The following is an 18,768-nucleotide window of genomic DNA, read 5'->3' as shown; positions in this document are numbered from 1 at the left end:
GAAAGACTAGCCTCACCTACCGTCTGTGGGAGAGGATATAACCCGAGTTGCAGTGGCCAGAATCGTAATGCCTTTTCCGCCAAACCGCCAGGACATTTCTGTCTGGTAAAGGCACGTATTTGTTAACAGTTGGTTCTAGTTGGACTAGTTCAAAAAGCCATAATAAGAGAGTTTAATCTCATAGTGTTTATTTTCGATTTGATAGTTCGAATTTTTCTTAAACTATGTATCGTCTAAAATGATAAAGATACCATATGAAGAACGTCGAGATGAGACACCAAAGCACTTAAAAACACTATTGAAAAATAAATAATTGCAAATATTTCTATAACACTTTTAAGCAATTTTTTTTTCCTCTTAGTTGAAAAATAACACCAGTGATGTACGCAAGAGTGACGTCTGAAACTATGCAAATGACAGGCGACGGTGCAGCAAATGTTACGATCACTGAGAGGAAAATGAGAAAATGTTACTGAGGATAAATTCGCCAAAATAATGTTAAGGAAAAGAAGAAGCGAGATTACTAGAGAAAAGTGTAAAGAAAGTAGGAAATGTGAGTAATGTTATGCATTTTATGTCCGTCCATCTGTCTATCTGTGTGTATCTGTCCGCTTTCATTTTGTCTGGTTCTCGTTGGTCTGTTTTTCTGTTTGTCTGTCTGTCCGTTTTTCTGTCTATCTATATATGTTCATGATTTAGTTTTTTTTTGTTTTTAGTTTTCATTTATTTATCTTTAGTCGTCCCTCTTCTCTCTGTATGTATGTCTGTTAGTCTGTCTATGGTTTAATTACTTTTTCTTTGTCTTTCTCTCTCTCTCTCTCTCTCTCTCTCTCTCTCTCTCTCTCTCTCTCTCTCTCTCTCTCTCTCTCTCTCCACACTACACTGGTGGTCCTTTTCATCATCTCGTGGTTAAAGAAAAAAGGTAATGAAGACTGTCTTTTAATCTCACACTTCACTGCAGTTCTGTTTTTCGCGTTATTTTCTACCTGTGAACTTACTAATCTCATATTACTCTCTTCCTACCCCACCTTGTCTCATCTCTCCCTCTCCTGACTTTCCTGTCGCTTCATTGTGTAAGATCTGATTGTCATCCTTGCACTTATTCTCTCCGTGTCATTCATAAGTAACACGTAACCAGTATCCTCTGATCTTTATTTCTTTCTTGTGTCGTCATACGTTGGAATACTATAAAGGTCTTTGTGGTCATTGATAATTCGTTCTAAAGAGAAACCAAAACGTTTACGAATACACAACTAAATAAGAATGCTTACCTATTTGTTTAGCTACATATTCATCCAGTCTATCATTTAGTCAGTCAGTCATTCTTTCACTTATTCTAACTGTCTTACGTAGTCTGATAATTTGAAGGAAAGTAAATGAGATTGAGATAACGATTCCTTTTTTTTATGAAGACAGCACTGTACCAAGAAACCCAGACCACGTGGTATAGAGATGGCCTCGTGTTGATCTAAAGACTCTCAGAACCGCATTCCCAAACCTTACGGCGTCTTACCTTGAATATTTTTTTGTATGCTCTACTGGAAGTTACTGGAGGTCTTCAAGGGTGTTTTTTTTTCTTTATAGTGAGAGTGTATCAAGAATTCTGCATCACTAATGGGAAGGATACTTAAGGGAATCCCGCTAATCACTTCTCAGTCCCTTAAGAGTTTAAAGAAAATAAGACTATGGGTTTTGTTCTACTGCTCCTTCTTTGTCTGCTCTGCCTCCTGCTCCTCCTCTTTCTCTTCCATTAGTTGTTTACCATCCCTCGCCTTCTGTCCTTCTCTCCATTTTCAGTATTCGTGTAACGTTGCATCACTACATAGAATTTTCTTTATATATTTTACCAACGAACCGGCACTTGAGTCAATAATTCTAGCGCGGTAAATAGCGGAGTTGTCGGAGCTCGGTGACGCCCAGCCAGCCACCACAGTTTTTTTTTCCCCTTTACCCAACACACTTCTTTATACAGTAATGTTCCTATGGGTCACAACTCTGACAGCCTCTTCATAATGTTCATGATCTATAAGACTCTCTTGCCTCACGATTATTGCATAACACTTTTCTCAAGAATGTTTAATTGGTAGCAACATTGTAAAGGTGTGTTATCTTGCAAAACTTTTTCCTCCTCCCGTTGCCTGTTATACGTACCCTGACACACATACCCAGATAAATGTTTCACCATATTTCATCTACTGCTGATAGCTATTAGGGCAAGACTTTGGCCTTTAAATGTCACTAGCACCCAGACGAGCACGAGTACTAGCCAGACAAGACCTCTAAACACACGTTAATTCATACTTGCGTCGTCTCTGCTCATTCAGGTGCATGTGTGCAGGTATAAACACGAAGCTTTCCCATCCCACCCCACCTGACCCCATCAAAGAAAAAAATAACCACAACACCCGGACCTGAGGGAGGCAGAATATAAAGAAATGCATGTCCACACGGGTAGGCTGGGCGTGGCGGCATAAGGGGAGGCATCAGAGCAAGTGGGTCGCAGAGGGGCGAGCCGTGGCGCCTCTTTGGATGTCAAGACCTACACGTTGCACTGACGATCATGACTCAACGCACACTGGGAATGAAATGCTTATAAACAACGGGCGGGAAAGTTTTGATATTCTTTTGAATGAGAAACATATGATCAGTAGTGTTAGCGGTCGTGGTAGTGGTGGTAGCGGCGGCGGTGGTGGTCGTAGTAGTTGGAGTGGTAATAATAGTAGTATTTATTATTGCTGTTGCTGCTGCTTTTGCTTCTGTTGTTGTTGTAGGAGATGGAAGATGAAAAAGAGAAAGGCTTAGAATATGAACAAAGAACTTGAGCGTTAAATGGTAAAAAAAATAAATAAGTTTGAAACAATAGAAAGTACTGAGCATGTTGGTTACAAATTAGTCAGTATGATTTCATGAAAACAACAGCAGCTTTATATAGACTCAGAGCTGATAAGAACGGGGGAAAAATACGTAAAGTCAGAAGAAGTACGATCTGAAAGAGAAGAGAAATCAACTGGGGTACGTCGTTTATGAATTATGGTGTGTATAATTCATAAAGGAGAATAAAAACATTTACGTACGTTTCGCTTGAAAGTAGAAAGAAATATGAGGTAAAAACTAAGACTTGATATCGAGGGGAAAGTTTCTTAATATGGTGGAGTGAAAATAAGAAACCTGTCGAAACGCTTCAACGAAAAATCTTGCACCATACGAAGCGAAAAAAAAGAAAAGAAAAAAGGAAAAAGAAAAAAGATGACTGAAAACAAGAACAAAAAATATATATATAAAAAGGCATAAAAAATAAATAAGGAAACAGATAAACGGGAGAGGAAAATGACAGAGGGCGAAAGGGAATGGTTGACATCTCAAATAATACCGCCAATCTAAAACGACCTTCACCACCATCACCATCACTACCACTAACCACCACACCCACACCGACCACTCCTCAGCCTGACATTTGGGTGGCCTTCCTGCTCCTGCTGCTGCGGGTGCGGGGGTCAGAAGGTGATGCCTAGAAGGATGTTTGGACTGAGGGCAGCGGGAAGAAGGAGGAGGAGGAGGACGACGACGAGGACTACGACGAGAAGGATAAGAGGGGGTGGGGGACATTCTCATGGGCGCGTGCCGTTGCTGAGAGGTGGACTAAATATTTATCACGTGTCCAGAGGTGCGTCCCAGCTCATATGCTTGTAAAGGGCATGGCACCCCCAGCTTGTAGAACGAGGAAGGGAGTTATTTATATATGTGTGATGTTAGCCTTCCTGCAGCAACATTCCTCGACCCTGCATCATGCGCGTGCCATAAGGAGCGACGCAGGGAGGGTTTAAACGGAACCCGGAAGTTGTGCTTTGTTGTTGCAGGTGTGGAAGTGAATTGTAAAGGGATAGGGATACGAAGATGTTGCTGTAGAGTGGATATATTGATAGGTATTAGAAGATGGTTATGGTAAGACACTGTAAGATTCGTATATTGATAGGCAGGTAGATAATGGAGTGGAGATAGTGATGTATATAAGAAAATAGGAGTAGAAAAACATTATGATACTTGGATGTTGACAGGCAGACAGACAGGGAGATAATAAATAGGAAGATACTAAGTAAATAGGAAGATACTTGTTGATGGATAGATATAGAATAAGGATACATGGGAAGACTTACCACTAAACTGTAACATGTATAGAAATATCACTATGTATACATCCGACTGACAGATAAACTAGTGATCAAATAAAACAAAAATATGATTCGTAAGAACCTAACACCGGAAGTTTTCGTGAATGGAAAGGAAATCTAAATAACACACGCCTCCTCCTCTTCCTCTTCTTTCTTTTCTTCCTCCTCCTCCTCCTCCTCCACCTTCTTATCCTGATTCTGTCGTATATTCCTCGCTGTTCAACAATAAAAATAACAATTATAACAACAATAACAATAACCATTTCCATCATCACCACCACCACTACTACTACTACTACTACTACTACTACTACTACTACTACTACTACTACTACTACTACTACTACTACTACTACTACTACTACTACTACTACTACTACTACTACTACTACTACTACCACTACCACCACTACCACTACCACCACCACTACTACCACTACTACCACCACTACACCACTACCACCACCACCACTACTACACTACCACCACCACTACCACCACCACACCACCACCACCACCACCACCACTACCACCACCACCACTACTACTACTACTTTTTTCACCACCACTGCTACTACTACTACTACTACCACTACTACTACTACTACTACTACTACTACTACTACTACTATTACAAGGACCAAAAAGGAAGCAGTGGTGGTGGTGATTGCGTTGGTGAGAAGGGGTGGGTGTCTGAGTGCTGCTTGTCATTCTACAGTCGTCTGGTGAAGGAGGAAATGCTAGGGTGTGTCAGACTGCCTCTGTGTGTGTATGTTTGTGTGTGTGTGTGTGTGTGTGTGTGTGTGTGTGTGTGTGTGTGTGTGTGTGTGTGTGTTGTATATACCTTCATAACCCTCTCTTCAATTATTCCGCTCTCCCTCGCCTTCCCACCTTTCCCTTCCATCTCGTTATGTAGTGTGTCAAATCGTTCCTACCCTCCTTGCCTCCCCTTCCTTGCCTCTCCTCCTCCTTCTCCTCCTCCTCTTGTGGTTAAATATACATACAATTCGGATCTCCGCTATTTGCTATTCCCTGCCCATCCCTTCTCCTCCTCCCTTTCACCCATTTCTCGTATTCTGGCGTGTTAGACTTGCCCATCCTCAGTACCTTTCACTTTCTTCTCATCCACTCTCTTCCTGGTTTGTTAAATTGCAGTTCTTGTTGTTATTGCTGCTGTTCCTCATCTCGTTCCCTTCTCATCCCTCTACCTCCTCGTCTTCTATACGGTTCCCACACTACCCACCCATCCTCTCTCCCTTTAGGTATGTTAGACGGTTACTCCACATCCCTTCCTTCCCTTATTCCCTTTCCCTTTGCTGGTGTGGGGAACTGATCTTTCTCTCTTCTACCTTCCCCACCCTACCCGGTTATAATAGTAGGTTGAATTGTGTGTGTGTGTGTGTGTGTGTGTGTGTGTGTGCGGTGCTTCAGAGGGTGGGTGGCCTTGGGGTGGGGCTGGCTGGGGTCTCCGCCTCACTCTACGTAAAATAAAAGTTTATGACGAGGCGCCACAGCCCACCGCGACATCCTGTTTGATAGCGGTGTTCTACCTGCCAAGGAGCCGAATCTCTTGTCTTCCTTCCTTTTCCTTCTCCTCATCCATTTCTTCCTCCTTTTCCTTGTCTCTGCTCCCAATGAACTGCCAACCTTGTAACCTATTTTGCTTCCTCTTTCTCCTCGTCCTCCTCTTCGTGCTACTCCTCCTCCTCCTCCTCCTCCTCCTCCTCCTCGTCCTCCTTCTTCTCCCCTTCCTCCTCTTTTTCTTCTTCGTCTTTCTTCTCCACCTTCTCGTCCTCCTCCTTCTTCTCTTTCTTCCTTAATTCTTGTATCCAAACGTATTATTAATCCTTTATTTATGGTTCGGTTTATTAGGCCGTTCCAGTTTCCCAGATGAGCATGTGAGTTTTAGTCTGGTTATATATATACTGACTGTACACGCACGCACACACTTGTACACACACACACACACACACACACACACACACACACACACACACACACACACACACACACACACACACACACACACACACACACACACACACACACACACACACACACACACACGTCAACAACCTCCCTCCCTCAGCAGCGTCTGACCTCAAAAGAAAAGAAGAGAGGGGAGAAAGAAGAAGAAGAACAAGAAAAATTAACACTTGGAGTTGTGGAGATGAGCCTTTCTTTCTTTTTTTCCCTCTTCTTTTTTCTTTCCTGGCGGAGGGAAGACTACGGCAGGTCAACCCATTACGTAGGCTTAATTCTAGTCGTACGTCAGCTTCGTCGTGACCTGGAGGGCGCCGAGGCTGAGCTGAGGAAGAGGAAGGAGAGATGATAGAGAGGCTGAGCTTGGAGATGACAGGGTGAGTGGGGAAGAGACGCCGTTTAGACAGGAGGCGAATAACTAGCTTGGAAAAATGGGGAGAAATGGAACAATGAGGCTGACTTGTTGTTGTTGTTATTGTTAGTCGTGGTAATGGTGGTGGTGGTGGTGGTGGTGGTGGTGGTGGTGGTGAATGGACTGGAGTTAAAGGTGGTGATTTTTCAATTAGCTAAGTTAGTGCAGGTGTCTTAATTCCTTCGTCGGGTCGATGCCCTTGTAGGAAACCATCAAGAATATACTCATCACCGTTTACAGGCTAATACTATCTTGGTCTTAAAGGGAGGGAAAACTTTAAGGGTTGTTGCGGTGTATATAAAGAAATCACGTCATAATTTTCCCTAATACTGATATTACTTTCAGGGGATAGTTTCCATTAAAACATTTTTCCTTTGTGATGTGGAAAAAATCGTAATGAAAATATCGTCCTTGAATTTTAAGAGAGAGAGAGAGAGAGAGAGAGAGAGAGAGAGAGAGAGAGAGAGAGAGAGCATAACTGTGTACACTTTTAGACTCCAGCGATATAAATAGGCTGTGGTGTTAAGGCTTTTTTTTTCTGCTAAGGTAATATACATAGTAGCCCTGAGCCTCGCGCTACACACAGTGCTGCTTTTAACACAAAAGCTCCACCACAAAAGGTACGGCTAATGGGCACCACATTAGGCGTTTTAACCCATGTGACCGAGAGAGAGAGAGAGAGAGAGAGAGAGAGAGAGAGAGAGAGAGAGAGAGAGAGAGATTGTATACTGACGGTAAAGAAAGGTCAGTTTTCTTTCGAGGAATTAAGTTTTTGGAATTATTAGCGAATAGAGAACGGTCATAATTTCACTTGCTTTCTCCCATCACGTGGCAGGAATGAACACAAACTAAGAACGAACGTCAAACTTGTTGCCCTATAACAGGCTGTGTATAAGCTTCACTGCCTTTTATGTAGTAGATGTGGAAGAGTAACAGTAAAAGAGAGTTAGCATTGTCCTGTATGCTGAGAACAAAGTGATGTTGTATGAGGATGCCCTTGAGACATGTGGTGATTGGGTGAAAGGAGTGATTCATATTTTCGGGAACTACACAAAAACTTAGTATGAAAGTTTGTCTCTCGAAAAGGATGATTGATAATAGAAAAGAAATCTGGAGCGCAAGGAATATAAAGAGCTCAATGCAGGACTCAAACATGCGACTGTATTATCAAAAAGTTGATTATCACAACTCTACTACATCAAAAAAACCCTCTAGTTGAAGTGACAGGTGTTTAATTTTTTTTTTTTTATGGTTCTTATGTCATGTTATCAGGATTTCTTCACTATTAATAGGAAAAGCACTACAGTAAACCTGGGTTATCATCTCTTTGACTTATGAAAATAGTCATGATAAGAGAGCAAAACGTTTGTATGAATATGGATGGGTCTTACTCTCCTGCAGCGTCGAAGTTCCTCCCACTCTAAGGTGACCATGTCCAGTGACCACCACACTGCGCCACTAAGCCCTGCGCCGATCAGTGAGTGTACGCTGGCTGATGAAGGATAGCTATAGTGCCCAGGTGTGTCGTGGGCAGCTGTGTTTTGGTCTGGCTCAGGTGACAGGTGTCGGGGAGGGTCCCATTCACCCCGACACTCCTCACTCACACACTCCTCCAGCCAACACCAACTCACAGGCTGACTGACATTATGCTGGACTGTGATAGGTGAAAGCAACGATAAATTGGTGTTGTGGTGGAAGGATGGATGGGCTGGGGTTGTTCCTGTACGAGTGGAGGCGGTGGAGTCTCGCAAGGTGGTGGTAGTGGTGGTGGTGAACGCGCCTCCCATGCTTCCTCCACTTGGGGTCTTTACCCAGGCGCAGTCAGCTGATTGACGCAGTTGACGGTTCAAGTTTATTGATCTATAAATCTGACGCAAAACTCGTTACGGTGAATATGCAGTTATTTGTAAGAGTAGGTAACATTGACGTGCTATCAGCAGAAAAAGTTTTGAATGTGAAAGGTTCATCACAGGCGCGAAGAAAGTGTAGTGAGAGCGTTTGGTAGCTGGCAACCACATCAAAGGACGGGTGGCCCACGCGTCCGGCCTTCAGTGTTCTTTCCGAAGGTGGGGTGAGGCGGACCTCATCCAGGAGAGATGGTCTTCAGTGCTCACGTGTTTATTTGTTGCATTGCGCCCAAGGCTGGAACATTTGTCTGACACACTGTCCAAAAAGAGTCGAGGGCTGATTTCTAGTCATATTCCTGGAAATCCAAAGGACTAGGAAAGATTTGTTTCGTGCGTGAAAGCAGACATTGTGTTGCAAGACTGCATACTGCGAATGGTGATATGGAGGTTTGGAAGCACCATACCCGCAGTGAACGTGCATAGAACTCGTACACCCGCCACGCCAGGGAGGCGCTGTTAGATGGCCGGCACACGCCTACTCTCAACGCCATGGTAAGACAATGCCTTCCACTTTAATGTTACAATATAAAACATGACCAAAATTGTCTAATTTATTGGAAAGTCACTATGGCAATATAGTGTAGGATAATACTGATTGTTACATAATGGCAGTGTTGATGAGGCAGGAACTTTACATGCGTAGGAGTGAGTGATGAGCCGGGGCGATGTACAATGTATCCTTGATCCCACTTTTTGAAGGTTCATGGTCAGTTCGGTAAAAACAAGGATGAAGCACGTTTTGGGACTTTTCCCATAAAGTTGTCTCGTGCAGGGAGTTAGAGGAGGCAACAAGCGGAAAGACCCATGGCAAGGTCCCTCTTTCCTGCAGTGTGCTTGCGTGGGAGAGTCTGAGATTGTTTTATTGCGAGCGTTGTCTCTTGTCTTTGTGTTATTTAAACGTGTTGCCTGTCTGAAGTCTCGGGGGCGTTCCCTCGGAGAATCACTGGAGACTGGTGCGTGAATGGACAGGCTGAGTGTCGTGTCGGTGCGAGTAGAAACGTGATCAGCTGTGTTGCGACTTGTTGGAGGTTTGTGATGCTTGTGTTGTCATGCGTGTCGCTGTGTTACCTGGGCGATTTGGTGACTCCTGGCATTATGTATGTTGATATAGTCCATTGATTTATTACGCTAATTTTCTTACGATGGAATACTAAGATGATGTATTTTTTTGTACAGTGGCCTATTACCTGTTATTTATCTTCTATTATTGTTGTATCTTCTACAACAAGGATACACGAGTTAGATTATAGTAATGAAAAGTTACTTCCTTAATTCATCCAAGCAGCTGCAGGATTGTGATCACCAGCCTCAGGAACTTAATGAGTATCTGCCTTTTTGCCACCTGTTACACCTGCTCCTCCTCAACAGAACCGCCTTCGTCGCTCATGACTATGAATGACAAAATATTCCGTTTGTTTTATACGCGAGGCTTGTGTATCATGTGTGGCTCCCCTCCAGTTTGCCTCCGCGGTGCAGCTGTTTGTGGTCAGGTGTTCATTGCATTAGCCAGCGGTGTCTCATGTCCCTGCCAGCGCCACAACAAACGTAGAGCCGAGCCATGAATCGCGCCGTTACTCTGAGGGATTCTCAGCGGCCATAATTTGACTGCAATACTCCCATGCAAAAAGTGGTCAGGTGTGTGGCGATGGTTGCGGTGCGAGGCTGTTGGGCGAGGGGCCTGGGGCAGTAAACGAGAGAGAGAGAGAGAGAGAGAGAGAGAGAGAGAGAGAGAGAGAGAGAGAGAGAGAGAGAGAGAGGTAAATTAGTTGCGGATTAGAATTGTATAATATGTTCTTTTTATTGATCATGAAACTAATAGCATGGTTTGGATATCGTGTTTTGTGCAGAAACCTTCACCTAACCCAAAATCGCGCCTCGAAACAGTCGCGACACTGAACCAGGAACGGCGTCCTTCATCCTCCCCGTCGCTTTGCTGCACCGCGAACGTAGCACAGCCATTCACTTCCTCGCTAAAAAAAAGAGAAAAAAATATATAAATAAAAAGTGTTAAACGATTACTTTTTTTATTGCTCATCGGGGAAGTTCCCATCAAGGATGTTCCGTGGCTCACGCAGCACCTGCAGCAGGTGGGGAGCAACGGCCGCTCGCTAAATGAATGGGCAAACCTCGCCCACGTACGGCAAGTCAAGTCTCCCCAGGCTGCTGACCTTTTTGCTTTTTTTTTTTTTCACTTGTGTTCTCATGTGCTTGTTTCGCTGTGCCTCTTACCTTGATATTTCAGTGTGCTTGCTCTCACTGACTTTATTACCATCTACACACACACACACACACACACACACACACGTCAGCTGTTTCATTGACCACCACCACTACAGCCACCACCATCTCGTATCAGGCCCGGCGTCCCCTCATCACCGCGCAGTGTGGTGGTCCCGCGGCTCTCCTAATTAATATCTCTTCCCCACAGAGATGAATGTCCCTCCACAGCACCTCCCTTCCACCGCCCTCGCACCTTTCCTTCCTCCCATCCCTGTTCTCCTCCCGCCCGCGCCGCCTCGTCCATGAATCACTGTCACCTCGCGTACTTACGACTCCTTGACTTCCTGTTCGTAATTCCTTTATTTACTACCTGCCCACTTGGATGTAAATTCGTGGGCCTTGGAACGAGTATCTTAATTACGACACTGAATACTCCTCTGATTATGATATGTTTTTCTCCCTTACCTCACCCACTACTACTGCTGCTGTTGCTAGTGGTGTCAGTGGAGGGTTTTATTATTTTAAGTCCACACGCCATTAGTTATCATTACAACACTGTGTGAGTACAATTGATTTGCCGACCGTCTCGCGCACCTCACTTCCATTCATCAGTTCTTGCCCTCCGTCCTCCTCCTCTTCGTCTCTCTCTCCCTCCTCCTATCCCTCGCGGCGCCCACTTGTATGCCCCTCGCTCCGCCCACGATACCCCTCCGCGCCCACCTCCCGCCGACCTCCGAGTTTCCCAGCAGTTCCAGTCACTCCGCGCGACACCCGAGCCGCCGCCACCACCCTCTCACCTCACCACCTTCCTGGAACACCCCTTTTTATCTTAAATTATACCTTGTTAATTCCTGATGATTTATGCTTCAGATAGTGATGTTTTCTTTGATGCTATGGTTAGTGTTCTGTTGTGCTGTTATGAAGGGAAACAATATAAGAAGGAAGAAGTTTGTTCGTTTGGAATATTGTTTAGGGTATAAAGTAAAGGAGTTGAGATTTAGTCAAGTTATTGTGAAAAGTATGGTTGTATGGGTGAGCTGTGTTGTAATGATGTATGATTCCTAAATATACTGTATTCTTTATATGGTGAACTGTATTGCTACTCATCACCAATCATCACCACAATCACCTATGTGTGCCCATACCTCCCACGCTACCTCCATCACCACCATCACTACCCTTCTTCCCCTTCACCCCGCAGGTCAACCCCCACCTCCCTCCCACGCTTCCCTCACACCCTCTGCATACTAAACACTGGAACGGTCATTTTGTCTTTGCCATTGAGGTTCGCTTGCCCAGGCCCGGGACCCGGTGGCTTGGGCGGCTGTGGGAATAGGTGAATGGACAGGCCTTACACCACCCCGCTACACTACACCACCCGTGCCATCCACACGTGCACACATTCATTCTTACCTGCGAGCTTCACTTCACCTTTCACCGTCACATCCACTTGTCATCCATGGCCAATTAGTTTTTTTTTTTTTTTTTTTTTGTGTAAAGTGAAATGGGTGGTGTTTCTAGTGGTTGTGTGACTTTAGGGGGGGGGAGAGCCCTTCACTGTCTCTCCCGGGCACCTACCACCACCACCACCACCACCACCACCACCACCATCACCACTGCCGCGGACGGCAAGGAGGTGCCATTCACCACTCGCTCCGGGAAGCACTAGACCGGAACGATGACGGAGGGTCGGCCGCTATCTTGTACCTGGAGGTGTGTGTGTGTGTGTGTGTGTGTGTGTGTGTGTGTGTGTGTGTGTGTGTGTGTGTGTGTGTGTGTGTGTGTTAGTGAGTTTTCCTTCGAGCCTAGAAATTAATTGTCACTGTTTCAGTCGTATTCATATTCCTGACGATGAGAATTTTTCATTGCCATTATTCACGTCAACTACTCACGCACACACACACACACACACACACACACACACACACACACACACACACACACACACACACACACACACACACACACACACACACACACACACCAGCCTCTTCCTTTCTCTGGCACGCCTGGTACCCTTAGGCCTCATCCACACAATGTCACTATCCAGGGGAGAGCCTCCACTCATCGCCACCTTTTGCAGTACTCCCGGAGGTGTCTGAGAGGTGCTACACACACACACACACACACACACACACACACACACACACACACACACACACACACACACACACACACACACACGATGTCACGTCAGAATATGAAAGTTCAACATCACGAAGTATTTTTATTAACTTTCTGTGACCAAAGTATTATATTCTGCTCACCGAAGTCTCAGTCTTAGAGGAAAACGTTACAAATACTAAGACTAAACTTGCTATATATTATTTTTGAAAGGAAAATAAGTTCTGGGAGGCTGAGCTTGCCATAAGTGCTTCCATGATGGATGAAACAACAGCCTCACGCCCCTCAGCGCTGCCAGCCTCTAGGAATACTGATGAGCCTCACATTCTCTCTCTCTCTCTCTCTCTCTCTCTCTCTCTCTCTCTCTGCGGTAGCTCCTTAGACTCAACACGCAGTACCTCCGTCACCTGCGGCCTCAGAGTTGTCCTGAAGTACTCTTGTAACTGAGGAACGAACACATCGACCCCAAAAGTGTCTCTCCCAACCGCGGAGTCTCGTGACGGCACAGCGAGGATGGCCTTACAGGGCTCGGGCTCTTTCATATTGTTTATGGCCAACCATTCAGAGTAGACAGAGAAACTACATAGCCTTGTCTTGGACTCAGAAAGGAGACGCGGTGGTAGAGGAGCATGACCCAACTGTTCTTGGTGGAGTGTTTGGAGGTGACTGCACGATAGCTTTGGCATCTTCCGCGGCTGCGTTGTACAAGTTTATGTGCGTCGCGAGGTGCTGGGTTTGGTGATCGGCGCGAGCACGAAAATTTATTGTGGCAGGAGGCTTTCGTTGTATTCTTGTTCTTCCTGAATTTTAGGCATCCGCTGTATGCTGTGCTATTCTTAGCTTGGAAGCATCTCCTAAAGGAAGAAATATTTTAATGAGGGGCATTGTGCTAAACGTAGAAAGCCTGTTTTAAGTGGACGGAATGAAGGTCACTACGCTGCATACGTATTAGGAAAGCACCAGGAGTCCAGAGATGTAAACTGGCGCCACTACATTCGAACTTGGTATCTTGCTTCCTCCTTCTGTGTCCGCGTCCCCCTCCCTCTCCCTCTCTCCCTAAGTGTGGCGCTGAACGCCACACTTTCCCCTGAACCCGAAATGTGAGGAACCACTCTTTTTTTTCCTCCATCTCTTCTTATGTTAGGTCTTATTCATAAAAACTGTGCGGTGTGAATCAGACGTTGTGTTAAAAGTACATAGTCGTTACCATCAGTACATGGAAAACAAATCCACGCACACAGCAACTACGAGAGTCCCAGGGTGCACTTTCGTTCGATTTATTACCTAGTTGCATGGAATTGCTAGCAGGTTGTTACTGGCCAGGGGTGCGGCGTGCGTCTGGTGTGCGTTGCTACATCATAAGGATTGTATTAAATGATGATGAATATAAAAGGAGAAAAAACAGAAGAAGAAGAAGAAGAGGATGATGGAGAATGAAAAGAAGTTAAAGAAGAAGAAACGAAGAAGAGAAAGTTGAATTAAAAGAAGAAAGAAGCTGGAAAAAAAGAGAACATGAAGAAATAAGTAAAATAATAAAAAAAACGAATAGTAACTGAGAGAGAGAGAGAGAGAGAGAGAGAGAGAGAGAGAGAGAGAGACACTTGACAACAGGTGACTGCAAGCAGGCCGTGGGTCCAAGCAAGTGGTGTACGATTCGCTTAGCATGAACCTTTCGTCCCCACTCCCTACTCCAACAAGTCCTCCTCCTCCTCCTCCTCCTCCTCCTCCTCCTCCTCCTCCTCCTCCTCCTCCTCCTCCTCCTCCTCCTCCTCCTCCTCCTCCTCCTCCTCCTCGGATCTGAGACTAAACCTAACGGAACATTATCACTCATACTAACAGGCTGGGCACACTTAGCATTGCATGGTACACCCACGGACACACACGTACACACAAAATGTACCTAGCAAGTCTTTTTGTATTTTTTTCCTACTTGTAATGCATTTGGGTTAAGTCGACTAAAAATCTAATCAGTTCGCAACGCCTCAGGTGGACCCAAGGTAGTGAAATTTGAGTTGTAAATTGAAATCAGGCCTACGCATCAACACCTGCACGTATAAACCACCCCGGGAAATAATCAGAATATGAACTGATATGTCTTGTTAAATTAAGTCTTTTGTTATTTATGTTACGCCAGCTCTGTGTGTGTGTGTGTGTGTGTGTGTGTGTGTGTGAACGATGCAGGTCGAGATACTACAGAATATTAAAGCGTTTTCTGTTCCTGTTAAGTCCGGGAGGTTGCCTGCGTTTTCTCTCTCTCTCTCTCTCTCTCTCTCTCTCTCTCTCTCTCTCTCTCTCTCTCTCGAAATTTACTTCTCGTGCTTTGATATCGCTTAACATGAAATGGGTGTGTGATTTAGTGGATTATATTTCCTTCTATTTTTTTTCTTTTCTTCTATCTTTTTCCCTACCTCTCATCTTTCCTTGGCAGTGCATGTGTCCTCGTATCCTTCAATATCAAGCTAGACAGACACTAGCCCCCTCAACACTCGCACAGTTCCGCCCCTCCATTTATTCCGCCTTTTCCATTCATGACTGATTGTTACTGGAAAAACCACAAAGAATTCCTCACTTGTCCTTCCTTTCCCTGTCCAATATCCCTTTATTTCTTTTTGTTATTGTGAGGTTCTACAATAGTTTGGATCTTCTAAGGAGCCCGAAAAGTTACTTACATCTGGACATATTTTTTCTACATTTTTTAAATCATCACTAGTAACCTGAGAATTTTGTAAAAACCCAATGCAAACGTCCACGGAAGCTTTTAAGGTACATTTTGAGAAATCTGGACCACGGGAGGTCGCTGAACGCATCCAAGTTAAATGACTCCTCCAGGCCCCTAAAGGAATGCTCGGCCTGAGTCTTACTAATGAGCACACCGCAGGAAATCTCACGCTTCCTCAGGGTGGGCCGCGAAGAGGCGTGAAGGAGGGAACATGTGATACAGAACCAACACCTCAATGCTTGGAATTCTTTTTTTCTGCAGAATAATTCATTTGTTTTGTGTATAAGTTAATAATTTCATATATTTCTAGTTTAAATACAGAGAAAAACTCCAGCTGTATGTTAAGATCGTATTTTTCTTTACAGTATTACGTTGTTGTTGTTGTTGTTGTTGCTGCTGCTGCTGTTGTTGTATAGACATTATTTATTTAATTCCTTCTTATTACTATTTCAAGACAGAGAGGCAAGAGGAATTCATTTTTTTCTTGAGGATTTAACACCTAACTTTTTTTTTTTTTTATATCTGTATGCATAAAAGTTGTTTAGCGGGTTGTTTTAATGCGGAATGTCGTAGTAACATTCCTGTGCGTGTCGTCTTAAACTTGAGACACTTTTTTTTGCATTATTGAAGAAACGAAAGGCATTTTTTATACCGTTCTGGATAAATTAAGTAATAGAGAATTCGTGTAGCTCACTCATGAAATTAGTTGATGGGAATTTTTCTTCTAAACTATGAACTGAAGTTTATTAAAAGAAGAAGAATCTCATCTTATTCTGAGTCCTTACGGTTAAAGCTCATTTAGTCGTGAATATATGCACTTCTCTTACTTTATAAAACAAGCAAATATTAAGACAAACATGAAATCTTTGCGCGCCCACTTTTGTTTAGATATTGTGATCTGTATAATTGCGGCATTTGGCTCCCCACACGTTGTAATCCATGCAGTCTATTGTCACTTTCTTCCTTTCACTTATTCCCTTATTTGTCGAAATTCATTCATTTTCCCTTTCTCTTTTCCTTTCATTACTTGCTGAGTTATCCATTCATTTCACGCTGTGTTTACCTCTCAGGAGAAGACGTGTTTGCATTTTGCTTCTTGACAAACCAGTTGACCTTTCCCACTTGCTCGTCACACCTGTTTTTCTCATCACCTCCATAGTCTCAATAATGTTTTTCTCGCGCCACAAGTACTCAATGCGTGACAGACGATCATGGCTGTCTATAAGAAATTATCAGGTGGAGGATTGAGATCGTGCGAGAGTGAATTGTGTTAAGAATACGTTGCTTGTAATGGAGGGAGGGGGAAAAACAAGAAGCAAGGTATGTATGCTGGAAGTAACCAAGGAAGGGAGGTATGGAGGAAAGAAGACACTGGTGGAAGGAAAACTGGTTGTCTGTGTTGCGAGTTTCCCTCATGCGCTTCACGACATCTTTGCTAGCCTTTTATAAACGTTACTGTTAATTTTATGTTGATTTATGATCCGATAAATAAAAAAAAGTCATGTTAGAATTATTAATTGTGCTCAGAAAACTCGATCAGTAAGTTTTCTGTAGTACAATATTGGCAAGTGAAGTACTAGTGTGCATGGTCTTGGTTCCAGTAGCGACGACTAGGGCGGTGTGTGTGTGCGCAATGGGTGTGATTACCTGGTGCTGGATTTATGGTGGCTGGGGTGACGGGTCAAGGCTGCTGCTGGGCGGTAGTTACCCTCCTTACTCGCCACCCTTTCCTGGCGCCGCCCTCCAGGAGCGTGGCTTACCCATGCACTCACAGATCTTATCCTCTGAATCTGTCGGCGAATAAATTCTTGTTAACCTGTTTGACTAATGATGACGCTTGTTGCCTCATATGAGTAAGCCTTGATTATTTATTGAGTGAAGAAATAAACTATACACTAAAGAAGTAAACGACTCAATTACTTTTGCCATAACTGACGTCCTTCGAAATCTAAGCGTGCACCAAGTAAGTTAATAAGTTTGATGAGAGGCAGTAATAGTCATAGCTTCAGTCCACTTCCACACATTAAATCTAATACTTTAGTGGGATTTTCAGAGATGGGTGTTGATATTAATCATATATTATATTATTTATAGTACAAAACCATTCTTCCTTGAAGAAAGTATTATTAGAAGCAGATAAGAGAGTAAATATTATGCTCCAGTATTTCCAGGAAGCGTCCACGAGTGACAGCAAGGTACGCCCTTCTGCTTCTATTTTAGACACTGGGCCCCCCACGTCTGCCTCATTAAGTTTAAAATAGAAACACCCAACTTCTTACTGAGAAAACGAAGCACTTAACAATACAGGCCTGGGAGTGAAGGTTTTCTGGCATTGACATTACTGAAGGAGAAGCTGCGTTAAGGTTGTGCTGAGAATGTTTATTGTCCTTGTAATGCTGTAGTAATGTATATAAAGTCTCCCCCTCCCTTTGCCCCACACACACACACACACACACACACAGGATATTATGTCCTTGGCCTTCATCTGTTTGTCAGCTGTCGGATTAGGGAAGGAAGATAAGAGGAGGGGGAGACGCCAGTACCAATAATCGAAATGTCAGTACAACTCAAGATGACAACATAACAGCTGCGTATTGTTTTTATATTACTGATTACTCAAGTGAAATAATGAAGTAATGTTTATGGCGTAGAATGAGGGATTAAAACTCAAATGAAGTAAACATAAGGAATTAGAAAGAAATCTTTTGTTTCTTCTTATTGTCAGCGGGTTTCATCTACTTCTCTTGTCAATCGTCAGCATTACCTACCTCAAATATTCCTGTTATGATCATTTGTTATATTCTAGGTTTTGTTAGTTACTATACCCTTATCCAATTCAGTTATTTGATTATAAGAGAGAGAGAGAGAGAGAGAGAGAGAGAGAGAGAGAGAGAGAGAGTCATCACGTGTTAAACTCATGATTGCCAGATACGAATATATCATCCTAGCGAGAGTCTAAGACCTCACACACACACACACACACACACACACACACACACACACACTCTCTCTCTCTCTCTCTCTCTCTCTCTCTGCCAATAAAACAATCCTTACTATCGAGGCCAGTGGAGAGAGAAGTTTTATTAGAGTGTGTCCTGAGCGGCAGTTTCCGTAAGATATATATTCAGTGTGTGACCCAGATAATATTATTATAAGAACATTTGGCTCTGTCATCGATAAGCTGCGTGTGGCTCGTGTCCTCTCAGTCATGCCTTATTAGTTATTGCTGCCCTC

The 18,768-nt window shown here is 43.8% G+C and overlaps 1 protein-coding gene across 4 annotated transcripts in view; it reads left to right on the top strand.

Moving 5' to 3' along the window:
- The window catches only part of LOC123504016 (leucine zipper putative tumor suppressor 2 homolog), a 207,087-nt gene that overhangs the window by 76,113 nt on the left and 112,206 nt on the right, over nucleotides 1-18,768 (top strand). Inside the window, exon 1 of one of the 4 annotated variants that reach the window (XM_045254225.1) lies at nucleotides 8,623-8,963. The exons of the other annotated variants lie outside the window; for them this stretch is intronic. The gene's annotated coding sequence lies outside the window, so the exon portion shown is untranslated. Of the gene's footprint in view, nucleotides 1-8,622; nucleotides 8,964-18,768 lie in introns of those variants that run through there. 4 annotated transcript variants of the gene reach the window in all.

This window comes from Portunus trituberculatus, chromosome 15 (assembly GCF_017591435.1).
Source record: "Portunus trituberculatus isolate SZX2019 chromosome 15, ASM1759143v1, whole genome shotgun sequence".
Classification (NCBI taxonomy): domain Eukaryota; kingdom Metazoa; phylum Arthropoda; class Malacostraca; order Decapoda; family Portunidae; genus Portunus; species Portunus trituberculatus.
This window is presented reverse-complemented; position numbering and strand designations above follow the sequence as displayed.